The sequence below is a fragment of the Ochotona curzoniae genome, unplaced genomic scaffold (genome assembly GCF_017591425.1).
Source record: "Ochotona curzoniae isolate NIBS_2020 unplaced genomic scaffold, NIBS_Ocur_1.0 scaffold_4506, whole genome shotgun sequence".
NCBI classification, from domain to species: Eukaryota; Metazoa; Chordata; class Mammalia; order Lagomorpha; family Ochotonidae; genus Ochotona; species Ochotona curzoniae.
In genome coordinates, this window is record NW_024467119.1 from 13,434,665 (window position 1) to 13,448,791 (window position 14,127).

Below are 14,127 nucleotides of genomic sequence, written 5' to 3' on the forward strand. Positions count from 1 at the left end.
GTACATATTAACAGAGAGGTTATGAAAAATAAGCATCTTACATAGACTGCATTCTTCCATCAGTTTTTGTAATTTAGATGTTGGTATAAGCTACTCTAGAAAAACATTAAAACAAACATTAAATACAAAGTATAAAATTAAGTTAATAAAGTCTGGTCTATCATGGAGGTACATGAATTGCCTGTTTGTTTTCTTTACTTTGCCATGAATTCAATTTGCTCTTTGGACATGGTGATGAATCATTAGAGATAAGATGTAACATCTCCATCCCATTTTTAATTTCCATAAGTTTAACTATTTTATATTTCATAGACTATAATGTAGTTCATCAGTAAGCAATAGCTAATCAAGTTGCTGCTAGCTTTAGTACATTTCTTCATTGCTGAGAAATGAATGATTCATTAGCAAGTCATAAAATATGAATTGGCTTAAAATTAGACCAAGAACTAATTCTTAAAGACAATTTTTAAATTTATGCATAATTTTCTTCAGATACTTGAAGTCACCATTCATGAATATGTGGTTGCTGTGAGTTTGTACCTAATGCTCACACTAACCAGCAAGGCAGATAGCATTGTCCAGTCACTCAGCAGAAAGGCAGGAGTTCAGAAAGGTTAGTCCTGCACATTTCAGCATTTCCGATAAAAAGTAAAATTAATTAATTAATACGACTGAATTGCATTATCCTGTTGAGCTTAACATGATACTAGCCATGCCTTGAAACACTGTTTTAAAGAAATGCACCATGTCTGGTAACCTATCAAAGTTACTACCAAGTTATTACCAGTGTTGATAATACATATTAACAGAGAGGTTATGAAAAATAAGCATCTTGGGCCCGGCGTGGTGGCACAAGTGGTTAAGGTCCTCGCCTTGCACTCCCGGGATCCCATATGGGCGCCGGTTCTATCCCGGCAGCCCCACTTCCCTTCCAGCTCCCTGCCTGTGGCCCAGGAAAGCAGTCCAGGACGGCCCAAAACTTTGGGACCCTGCACCCGCGTGGGAGACCCAGAAGAGGCTCCTGGCTTCGGATCGGCATAGTACCGGCCCGTTGCGCTCACTTGGGGAGTGAATCATTGGACGGAAGATCTTCCTCTCTGTCTCTCCTCTCTGTATATCCGCCTTTCCAATAAAAAAATAATAAAAATAAATCTTTTTAAAAAAAAAAGAAAAATAAGCATCTTACATAGACTGCATTCTTCCATCAGAGGTGGAGAGCAGTGAGCCAGGAACTGGGGCTACAGAGTTCTTGGTGGAAATCCAGCATAAGAACCCAGACCTGGAACTCACTGGAGGGATTGACACAACTGGCTGAAAGCAAAGAGCTGGGTACCAACTGCAATAAGTAAAGTCGAACTGTAGACCTGTGGGTGACACAGCTTAGAAAATTGCCCGAAGAAGAAGACTCTGCTAACCAGAAGTACAATGACCAAGAGCAAAAGAAGAGACAAAGGCACAGTGAATATGAAAACTCCCCTGCAAAGGAGCAAAACCCTATGGCAACCTCAGAGTTCACTGAGGAAGACATTGAGAAAATGGGGGACACAGAATTCAGAAAACTCATTATAAAGCTTCTGATCAACAATGAGAAGCACATATAAGAATCCAAAGAATTTAAGGAAGCAGTAAAGCAAATCAAGGCTGATATATCAGAAATTAAGAACATAGTAGAGCAAATTAAAAGTACAATGGAGAGTCTCCAAAGTGAATGAAGCAAGCAGAACAAAGAATCTCAGAAATGGAAGATATTTCCTGTCATCGGGAGAAGCAAACAAAAAGCTGGAAGCAGAGCTGGATCAGGCCAAAAAAAGGATTCAAGAATTGAGAGACACTATTAAGGGGCCTAATATAAAATAAATCTTTAGAAATAAATCCATTGGTTTTCCATTTATAATGCTGCAAGTATGGGACACATTCTGGGACTTCTGCCTTGTTGTATAAAATATCTTCAAATTTACTTCCATTGCTATATTTCTAAATTTTTGTAATTGTTCTTTTTGCTATGCAATTTTTAAAATAACATTGGGTGAAATTTTATGATTTTAATGAAGTATTTTTCCCAGTTATATTTTTATTTCCGCTTGTATAATAGACAAGAATAATCTCCGTATTTGGGAAATACGTATTGCACAATGGGATTTTGTTTTTAGTTAAATAATACTTATTAACCCTATTATGAAGTCAAACATTCTTTCAAAGCTGAAGAAGGATTGTCATAAATAACTCAAATGGGGTTTCTTGTTACATAGCTTCTGCCTAGTTGCGGAGGATGGGAAGCATCATAGTAATAATCAATTAAAATTCATGCTACTGGGCTGGTATGATGGTACAGGCTAATTCTCACCCTCTAACTATGACATGATATATTGGTGCTAATCCATGTTCCAGAAGCTCCACTTCCAATCCAGCTCCCTGCTGATGACCTCAGAAAGCAATGAAAAAGACAAAATGGGCACAGGTGGTTGGGTCCTTTTCTCACCTCTGAGACCTGGAGGAAGCTCCTAGTCCAACTTTGGAACACTGTAGCTCTAGCTTTTCTGGGCCTTTTGGGAAGTGAACTGGCAGATGAAAGAGTGTGTGTGTGTGTGTGTGTGTGTGTGTGTGTGTGTGTGTGTGTGTTTCCACCTCTCTCTTTAATTCTTTGAAGTAATATTAATGCTACTAAGAACAGAAACTGGTCTTGGGGGAGGCACAATGGAGTAAGGCATTCTACTGCTTTGAGGAGCTCATAGTGCACATTGAACCAGAGCATCTTTGCTGAAATCACACAACACAACACCTCATATTCTCTTACTGATAGTTACACTACAAACATTATTTTATCCGTATTGACAAAAAGTGAAAAAAAAGTGTTTTGCTTCTTGCATTGGTGTCGCTTACAGCTATGAAGAGATTTCTTTCTTTAAAAATATTTCATTTGAAGGCTTAGTTATTTATTTGAAAGGTAGAGTTACAGAAGAAGAGACAGAAACACACAGACAGATGGAAAGAGATACCTCCTGCTCAATGATTCATACTCCAAATGGCTTTAATAATAACCAGGGCTGTGCCAAGCCCTGGCTAGGAGTTTGGAAATCCAGTACTCTTCTACTTGTGTTCAGGGGCCTAACACTTGAGTAATCTTGTTGATAGCCCAGGCACACCAGCAGCGGGTGAACAGAAAGTACAGCAGCAAATGCTCAAACTGGTGCTCATATGCAATGCTGTTTTGCTAGAGCAGAGCTTAACCCGCAGCGCCAAAATGCACGTCCTGAACAGCTCTATTCTTGAATGAATGCTACCTGTGGATCCTGACCGTACTGTGTTTGCACTCGGGATGTTATGATAGTGCTTTTCAACCAGTCACTGGAGTATCTCAGCTCCGAGTTAATTCCTGATGTTTCGATAAATTCAATAGCTCATTTCTTATTTAGCAGGAGGAATTTTATACTGATTTTCATTATAATTTATAAATATTTACTTACGTGAGAAACATACAGACAGAGATAAAACTATCAAGCATATGCGGAGCATGAGAGAGAGTTCAATTGCCAGATGCCTAGATAGGCAAAGCTGAATCAAGCTGAACCTGGGGGCCTGGGTTTCAGTCTGGTCTCGTATACAAGTGGCAGAGACATTACCACTTGAATCATCGTCTACTGCCATCTCAGGGTACATTTTAGGAAGGAGCTGGAGGAAACAGAGCAGGCACTCAGACCCAAGATGTGGTGTCCCAAGATCTTAACCACTCAACGCAAGTAACATTCCATTGTCTTCCACTGACATCAATTTAGAAATCAGATTTTGAAAACCAAAATTTCCTTTCAAATGTATAGAATGTTATCTAAACATTTATTGCAGTCTATTCTAGTCCAATCTATTTATTTTTATGTAAGTTGACTTGCTTCCTAAAATCCCACAGTCCTGGTAAAGTTGACTTACGTTAGTTGTTAAATATTACTAACAAAGTGAGAAAATTGGTAGTTTGCAAGTACACTGAACTTGGGAAGTGTGAATAGATAGATTTTTGTACTGGTGTTTGATTTTGATACTGGAACTTTCATATATCCCATCCTTCAACTTTGACCTCAGGGACCTATTTGCTTCACCTTCCTCTTGCTGATTTAAACAATGTTGGTGCCCATTATTCGATTCTTCCCTCCGAATTTGCCCTTCCACGCTTTGCATAGAACTCCTTGGTTCACAATTCTGGAGACTGTTATTTCCTACACGTCCTTGTCTCCTAGTTCACTGTTACGCCTCCCAATGAAAGCTAGTGATGCAGGCTAGATAGAAGTCAGAGGGAAAGAAATAAGACTTCCTCCTGACCTTTAGTTTCAGAGATGATTAGGTGGCTTTCTGCCACCACAATGAAATATCTAAAACAAGCTGTTAATGAAAGGTGGCAATTCACTTCAGCTCAGAGTTTTGGAATACAGAACCCAAGACCATTTGACTCCCAACTGTTCATCCATCTGGTAAGACATGGGGGTGGCCATGGCAAGGGAACCATCAGGAGAAGCCAGAGCCCAACTCAACTTTTGTAACTAACCTTCTGAGGACTCCCCGTGGGCCTTCCAAAGCACCCTAGTTGGGTTCAACTTCCACCCTTCTTCCTACCATGAATATATAAAACTGAGGTTTGACATTCAAACACCAGCATGAATATGGATATAGTGTTCAAACTATAGCAGTGTCCTTCAACTCTAGCTGCAGCTTCCAGATCATTTGAGGTTTGCTTGAACTTAAAGTTATAGCTGTGTTCTCAGAAATTCACGCATAAAACCCCTCCCACAAAGCCTCCTTTCTTATTAGAAAATGTTAACTGTGTCCATTTTATTCTTACATACCTAACTTCCAAAATTCTTGGCAAAATTTTATCCACATGTTTATCTGGTTCAGATAGAGTCCAGCTTGGCTCATGGACCAACTCTAACAAATTGATGCTCTAAGTTCCTGGCTTCTAGTTGCTACATTCTTCCCTCTGTTTAATAGCTGTTAATTTCTGAGTATCGTCTTTATTCCCTTTATGTTTGAAGGAATCTCTACTACCTAGGCAAACATTTTTTTTTCATATCAAATGATTAAACTTTAACAATGGGACTGTTTGTCCTAATTAAACTTAGCTGATAATATGACATCCTTTCATCATGCTTTACCCAGCTTAGGATCTTGAGTAACATTTACTTGTCTCCGAATAATACAATGTGCATCAAAACAAAGCTCACTTAACTTTAAATTAAAACTCTTTACTTTAAATTTAAAATAAATATTTTATTTTAAAACAGTGAACACCGAGTAACTGAAGCAAAGGAGATAGATGCAGGCTAAATATTTTTGAGAACATTTTTTACATTTAAAAAAAAATCTATTTTTGAAAATTGCAAAAGGGCGCCACCTCCAGGCCAGAATCGTCAGATTCTTAACCAGTGCCTAACAAATGAGAGCTTGAAGAATGCAGTAATGATGTTACTGCTTCCCATTCTTTTTCAAATGTTCTGGGGACTAAATAATTCTCTCTCTCTTTCTTGCATCCTGCAGATCACTCAGCCAATCCCTTCTTATTACAACAGAAAAGAGTTTAGTGTGTCCCGTGGACAAAGATCACTTGGGACAAGCTGGACTCTATCTGAACCCAGGCACATGTGCATAAAATTTTGCCAAGAATTTAGGAAGTTATGCATTTAAGAATAAAGTGAACATAGTCAACATTTTCTAATAAAAAAATAATACTGTGCATTTCTTTTCTGCAATGCTCATTTCTTAAATCTCCATTTCTTGGGAAAACGACCAAATCCTAAATGTGATAAACCATATCAAACTATGTTTTATGACTTAAGATGAAAACCAAACTTTTTCAAACTTCATGGGACTTCGGATGCATCTTGCTTTCTTTTAAAATAATTACTTGTGAAACTTTTTCAACCTAGAGAAAAGTAAGAATAAAGTTGTGCCAGGCACCAAGACTGGGTTTGATTTCAAGATGGCTATTGCATAAAAATATTTTTTGAAATGTGTTAGTTTAATTTTGTTTTAGTTCCAAGGGAGTTAATCATCAATGAAAAGATTATAACTAGAAGAGTACGGAAGTGGATAAATAAAGCTATTTGTTGATCCAATTTTTCTCGTGGGAGTGCAGCTGATTTCAATGTTACTTTAGCAAAAATTTGTAGAGAAAACTCAGCCAAATCAGAGGAAGCCTATTAACCTGAGCTTTGCTGCTTATTATACCTGAGCAGAGCATCAGTACCCACCAGCAGCGAGGCACTGACAATTTGGGGATGTATTACATCATAAAGGCCCAAACATAGAGATTTTGCATCTTAATTCATTAGGACATGGAGATTTCTCCTTAGTGCAATTGAGGTTCTGTTTTAAAATATGAATTTTAAGGGCATTCTTATGAATCCTGGAACATCTTAAACTTAACACAGAGATTTCATGTATTGGACAAATGAGTGAACAGTAGAACATTTAAAATTCCTATAATAGTTTACTGTGGTATGTAGCTGAAATACAGACAGCAGTCTACCCTTTCAAACCCTGAGCCTGCCCTATACAAACGGAGTATATTTAGTAGTTCATTATATTTTCCTCTTACAGATATAGATATAGATGATGCATATATGCTGCATATGTAAACATGTATGTACATATATTCATCTACAAGAACTATATAATGCACACAAGCATAAAGAGAAGCAATGATACATTGCAGTATGCATCTCTACTCATGAATAACAGATGTATTCCCAATGAAACTATTATATATATCTTGACAATAGAATGCAATCCTTTTTACCATTGTCTATACCTACAATGTCAGGATATGCTCAAATAGCAGAGTGATGCACTTGTGACTATTGTTCAAGGACTACATTATTGTGATGATATACGGGAAGTCTGTGTGGAGAACAGGGGCAATGCGGATGGTGGGAGAAAAATTCCCTGAACCTATAGAATTGTACATTGCGATCAATACAATGATGATATTTCTGTGCTATAGTGACTTTGTAGTGATTATGCTTTAAACATCAATAATATATACTTGCTAAATTTTAATTAATTAATTGAAAATGGAAGGGCAATAGAGAGAGGTGGAGAGAAAGAAAGAACTTGCATGCCCTGGTTCACTTCTCACTTGATTGCAACAGGCAGGGTTGGGCTGGGCTAAAATTCAAAGGAAGGAACTCACTGTCAGTCTTCTACAGCACAGGAGTCCAAGCATTTGGCCATTACTTTTCCTAGTGCATAAGAAGAGAGAATAGGTCAGAACCAGCACTCCAACATGGGATCACATTATTGCAAAGAGTGGCTCAACCCTGTACCACAACATTGGCTGCTGTAATGTATTTTAATGATTAGCATCTGTATAAGCTGGATTTAAAATGCCTCAAAGAATTAAAATAGAAGTGGAATAGTATGAGAAATAATTCCAAAAATAAGTTTTTAATATTAGCAGAGGTGTCAGAATATATGAAAGATGTTTTCTTTTTATATAAGAATATAAGTAGAAATATTTATACTGGACTATTTTTACTTTAAATGAAAATAGAAATATATTTCTATTGTTATAACAATTAAAATAAAAATGAGAAACAGAGGTGGATGTTTTGGGATGACAGACTAATCTGCCACTTTGGATGCCTCCATCCTTTGTAGGAATGCCAATTCAAGTCCCATATATTCCACTTCTGATACAATTTCTTGCTAACATATCCTGAGGCAGTAGATGATGAACCAAGAACTTGGGGTACTGTCACCCATGTAGGAGACCAAGAAGGAATTCTGGATTCCAGACTCTAGCCTGACCTACCTCTGACTGCTGGGGCCATTTAAGAAGTTTATCAGCAATTGCAAGCTCTCTCCTCTCTCTCTCTCTCTCTCTCTCTTTCTCCATTCCTCACTTTCTCTTGCACCCTAAAGTAAATCTCACCAGCAGTATGATGATATTTGAATGTAGGATGTCTGTGTGAAGTATCACAGTGCTTGTGCAGAGGTCTTGTCAATGGGACCAACTTCCTTAGGAAAGATCCCAGAGAGCTGCCTGGATTCCTTTCATCAAGTAAGGGTCCAGGAAAAAAGGTAACCCTCTGTATCAGTAAACAGCCGCCCCCCCCCCCCAATAGCAATGGAATGTATCAGTGCCTTGATCTTATTTCCCAACCTCCAGAACGGTAAGGAAGATTTGTGTGTTATTTAAAAGCTAAGTAGTCAACAATGTTTTGTTGTAGCAGTTCAAATGGATGAAGACAAAACATAGAATGTAATTTTAAAGATGAAATTCTCTCCTAGAGGAGGAAAATATGACAGAGAAGTGGTTTTTGAACCCATATGATAAAAAATGACTAGAATTTAATGCACACACATAACAAGTAGTCAGTAATAAGAGGTAATGGTGACTATCAATTTAGTATCAGAAATTCAAATAGAAGTTACAGTTCCTTTAATTAGTTGGAAATCAAAAAGACTTAATGTCCATAACAAAGATATATTATAATTCATGTATTATAAATATAAATCCAATTATTAAATTGCCAAGTGAATAATGTGACAATCAATACTGCCTTTCCCATTAACCTCACACCTACTCTTACTCAAACAGTTCCCAAACGATCATAGTATGGACACCAAAGAACCTGGTAAACACTGACTTAAGACATAAAATAAGAAAGAAAGTAAGCAATGCCCATTTAAGGAAATACAATTACTTCATCAACAGCAAAAGTAGCTAAATAAGCCTGAAACTTTGAACAGCTTTGGCGTGCTGATGCAGACTAGCTGCTTAGTCATCTCCGAGCTATAGACAGGCCCAGACAGCACCATTCCTCATGCAGATGAAAAGGCCATGTGTTCTCCCTCGCTTGTCATTTTGGCTTGCTCAGCTCTGAGAGGGAAGAGACTGATGTAGCCTCTGGAAAAGAACATAAGTAAAGGAATTAGATTAAATCTAAGCCCCCTGCCTCACCCCTCAACATAAACAAACAATGTTAAGTGACTTGTGTGGTGGTGTAGGTAGATAATTTTACCAAAATCTTAAAGAATCATCTAATAATTGCCAGGTGTAAAATTCAAAAGGAAGAGAACTTGCTGTTTATAATTTTATCTTCACTTTGTGCCCAAATCACCACATACCATGATATAGTAAATAATGAAATGTCAAAGCAGATTCAATTTCTAAGATATCAAGCCAATTTATCAATGAGTGCTTACAATATTCCTTCCTTCCTTCCCAATCCTTAACAAATATTCAATTACACTTCAGAGAGTAGAGCAAGTTGTGATAGGTGCATGCCAGAACACAAACTCATTCATACTTGTCTATTCCTTTATGTCTTTGAGACCAGCTGACGTGGTATCTACTGATCTCCACTTCCAATGGCAAATAAAAGAGGTGGCCGCACCTCTAATCTTGCCAGCACCAGCATCCTTGGAGCACAGTCAGTGAGAAAAGCATCATATTTACTCGAAATTCCTATTTTGTCAGTTAAAATTCATGCCTCTAATTCTCTCACTGGATCGCTGCTTTGTTGAGAAGTGGCATCATTTACAATCCTGACAGCAAGGGATTGGGGTGCCAAGAACTGCAAATGCGTTGTCATCCAACTTTAGTGATGGACTATGAATTCAAAGAATAGTGCAGCATATTTCCAATGAGGAAAAATCTCTTAAATGGAAAATAACAATGACAAAAATATAAGAATATGATCATAGTTAACTTGCTTTAGGGCTTCTGATTCTCTAACCTCTCATCTCATATATTTTGTGCTCTCATTGTTTCACCAAACAGTATTTTAAATGTTTAGATTCATTCAACTCCAGTAACTATTTTTGCAAAATCCATTACCTCAACAGAAGCCTTCAAATATAGAATCACTATTTTTTGTTGCCTGAATTTAGTACTTTCCCAGTGGCAATTTTTTCTAAAGATTTCTTTAAAAAACAAATATTGGTAATCTAAGAGAAGGTTTTGAGTGCTTATAAATAGAAAGCAAGTATATCCTGAAAAACTACACATAGACACAATTAATGCACTAATCCATAGATCCCTAAAAATGGACAGATGGAAATATGAATTGTACACAATATTTCCATATGATTAAAGGGATAGGTGTCATTCTGCTTCTATCTTCACCTTCTCTCTTCACAATAATTAGACAGTGAGAAAGAATTACTGACTATGAGTTAGTTCTTCAGGCATGAGGTCTCCAGTGTGCCACTGCAAACCCCTATTTTCTGTAGACTCCCGTCCTTCCAGACAAATGCAGGATTTCTGTTGGTGACAAGAAATGATCCATTTGTTCCAGCTGCCCAGAGTTTCCTAGATCAGAGATTCTGGCTTTCCTTATTTTTGATATGGATTTGTAAGGATGCAATATTGTGTGAAACAGTGGCAGGCAGCATCAAGCTAGATCCTGATATGTCTGTTTCTACTGGCAAAATACAAAAATACCATAATAAATGATCATTACCCTTTGGATTAGCATCTTTTGGGAAGGTAGACCTTCTAGAATATTTATGAAATTAACCCCATGAATTCAATTCCTTCCTACCACTATAACAAAATAATTGAGGGGGCTCACTTGTAAAGGAAGTGGCGTATCTGGTGTGCAATTTTGAACTTTGCAGACTAATAGGATGGGTTTCACTGATTTAAACTTCAAGGGTGGCACAATGGCTAGCAGAATGCTAAGGAGGCAACAAGGAACCTATGTGTGGCCAGCTTCGAGGGATATGATAGTCATTTGGGGTGTGAACTTGTGAACAGTAGAGCTCTTGCTCCATCTCTCTGTCTTCATTTAAAATATATAAGTATACTTTTAAGTAAAACATAAAATTTAAACCTTAAAATTAGACACTCATTTTAACTGCCACCATTAGCAAGTTCACATATGTCTAACAGTAATTTGTCAATTGAAATCTGTAAGTATTCCTGAAAGGAGATTATGTAATCTTAATGGCTAAGAAATGGTAGATGCATTATTCTTTCAAAAGAGGAACATTTCAAGACAATGCAATTAATAGGCTACAGATGTCCTTAAGATGGTTAAATATATTTTTTTGGAAATAATTAAATAGTAAATTTGACAATCATTTGCACTGTAATGAGAATGCATTTAAAAAAGAGCCACTCATTTCTTGTCTTAAAGAGATAATGGGAGAAGTTAACTTTCCTGACTTTTCCTTGATAAGTCAATGGTTTGCTACCAAGCAGATACTTTCAGTAAGAGTGAAGACACTTAAACTGTCATTTCAACAAGAAAGGAGGCATTTTCATATTGAAGGGAGAAAGTAATGGCAGTGTGAAAATGAGATGCTTGGAAATTACTGTATCACCACTCTAATTTTGATGCCAAAACAAGTGTCCCTAGTCTTAAAACTAGTGAGATGATATTTCATAACTGAAAGGTATAAATGAGCATTTTCAGATGATCTTATCTTATTCAGCTACAATATAAAGTGCAACATCTAGTTTGGAAAAATTGCTCAATACAGGGAAAATTCAAATTTATTATTTGTGTTTCAAAAAAATCTATAAACAATGTATTAATGAAAACAAAGCAAACAAACAAAAAAAGAAATAAAAAACTGGCCAACAATGGCCATTGCTGGGCCAGGCAAAAGCCAGGAACTGGACATGGAACTACATCTAAGTCTCTAATAGGGTGACAGAAACTCAGCCATCACCTGTAACCTCTCAGTACGCATTAGCCAGAAGTATGCATCAGCAGGAAGCTGGAATTAGGAGGAGAGCTAGGAATCAAATGCAAGCAATTGAAGGCTCAATGGAGCATGCGAGTATTTCATGCCCTCTATTTCTTTATTGGTTTTCAAAGAAATTTCACACCAAACATGTTGTAGTCATAAAAACAAATATTAGAAAATCATACATTGACTTTTTTTAGAGAAAGAGCCCTCTATTTGTGTGTCATCACTTGGTAACCCAAAAATTATGAAGTAATCGGTCATCTATACTCAGTGAAAAACATGAATAATCATCTTATCTTAAGAAATTCATAACATAGTTAAATATTTAGGTTATATATCACCTCTTTAACTCCTCATAATTAAGATATTTTACGATAAGTGCAATCTATTAGATTGTGTGTTAATTTGATTTCTTGAAGTTAAATGTATTTGGATAACAAAGTGAAACATTCTCACTAGTAATTCCATAATCCAAAAGCCTGGAACATTGCTGGAATAAATATATGAGAAACCATAGAAACAACAAGATGTATAGGAATTCCTTGTCAGTGGAACATTTGTAACAATTCATTTGTTACATTGACTGAGTTCTTTCTAAAATCCTGGATGACCATTTGGAAACCTTCACCTTTTGAAGATAGCCTGCAGTGGCTCTTCAGAGCAAGATTGTGTATTTCATGAGTTCTTTAATTGTGGATGTAATTTTCAAGATCTGTTGTTCATGTAAAGTTCTTGCTTACCCAAGTGATTGTCTTAAATTACTATTTCAGAAATTTTTACTAAGTTTGTTGTTCTCTCTTAATATGCCCCATATTATGTGTTTTAGATCTAGACAGTAAAATCTGGTGTACACATTGTGGCAGGAATTTTCTAACAAGTTTCCTTCCCTATGTCATCCAACTTTTCAGAGTAGATACCAGAGTATTTCCAAATATGAACTCCATAATTAAATCTCAAAATAATACCGCAAACACTGAACATTACGATCAAATTCCTACTTGATCAGATTCTTGTTCCTCAGCCTCTGATGAGCCAACTGCCTGTACACAAGTCCATTAACAAGGAAACACTTCTAGCCATGCACTTTCTTCTGCTGAAACAAATCAATATCACTGGATTCACCCTGCACCAGCACCAGGTGACTCCACGCTTCCACACAGGTAGTTGCTTCTGCTGTGAGTGATCAACACTCAATGACTGACATCTCCTAGCTTTTTCCTAGAAACAAGTACCTTGCCAAATTGAAATGAGTCTTTCTTCCCTTACTCTCCAATTATTCTTAACCCCTTCTCTGTACTTTCATTGAGCTTATATTAATGATTACTAGCTCATTGAATACATATTGAAATTACATTATTGGGACCAGTTCAGTGGCAAGTCACACTAATCCTCAGCCTGCAGTGCCAGCATCCTATATAGGTCCAGTTTCAAGTCCTGGGTTCTCAACTTCCCTATGCAATTCTCAGTTTATGGCTTGTGAAAGCAGAAGACAGCGGCTCAAGGCCTTTGGCGCAAGCTCCCACATAGGAGCCACAAAGGCAGCTCGTGGCTACTGACTTTGAGTTAGTTCAGCTCTGGCCATTGCAGTCTCTTGAGTAGTGAGCCAGCAATAGAACATCTCTCGCTTTCTCTCTCTGTGTAACTCTTTCAGGTTAAAAAGAAACAAGAATGCCTAGGCAAGATCTGAGTCCAGAAATCTTAAAATGTGTGCATCTTTTAATTCTCCCACAAATGGAATATTGAAACCTTTTGTACAGAGATATGTTGTTTGTGCTCCATAACTTCTAATATTTACTATCCCCTCATAAGTCCCATTTCCTGTCCTTTCTGCTCGTTGCCTTTTAGGAGAAAAGTACATCCTTCTTCATCACCAAAATAACACATGAACATTCTTTGGTTTTGGACATATGAAGAAAATGTAGAGGGGTAGCTCTTTCCCCTCGAACATGAGGCCAATTTTAGCTTCACCCTAAAGATCTGCAGAATGATGAAAAAAATACTGCTAAGAGATAGAGTTAGTTGTCGCTGGAAGTGCTTGAGCTATGAAGAATGTTTGACACTACAATCTATGTTTATTATTAATCTGATGTTGTACAGATGGATATTAATTTTTCTTTGTATCCCAAGTATAAAATTCCACTGATTTATTTATATATGACTTCCTTATCATCAATAACTCCATTAAGGATTAACTTGCATTTTTAAATTTTTGTTTTCATTAGACCTAATCTGAATCTAGTTCTTTGGAGAGTATAAGACCAATGTTTAAGAAATGCTTAAGGAAATGAATGCTGGCTCACCCACAAAGTTTATGGATTGAAAAGTAGGCAGTTTTGCTGAAGAAATAGAATGAAATCAAGTGTGAAGGGACTTGACAATGAGATCTCAGTAATTATGAAGTATACTTACTGCAGTAACCAAGGGAGCTATCCACAGTTC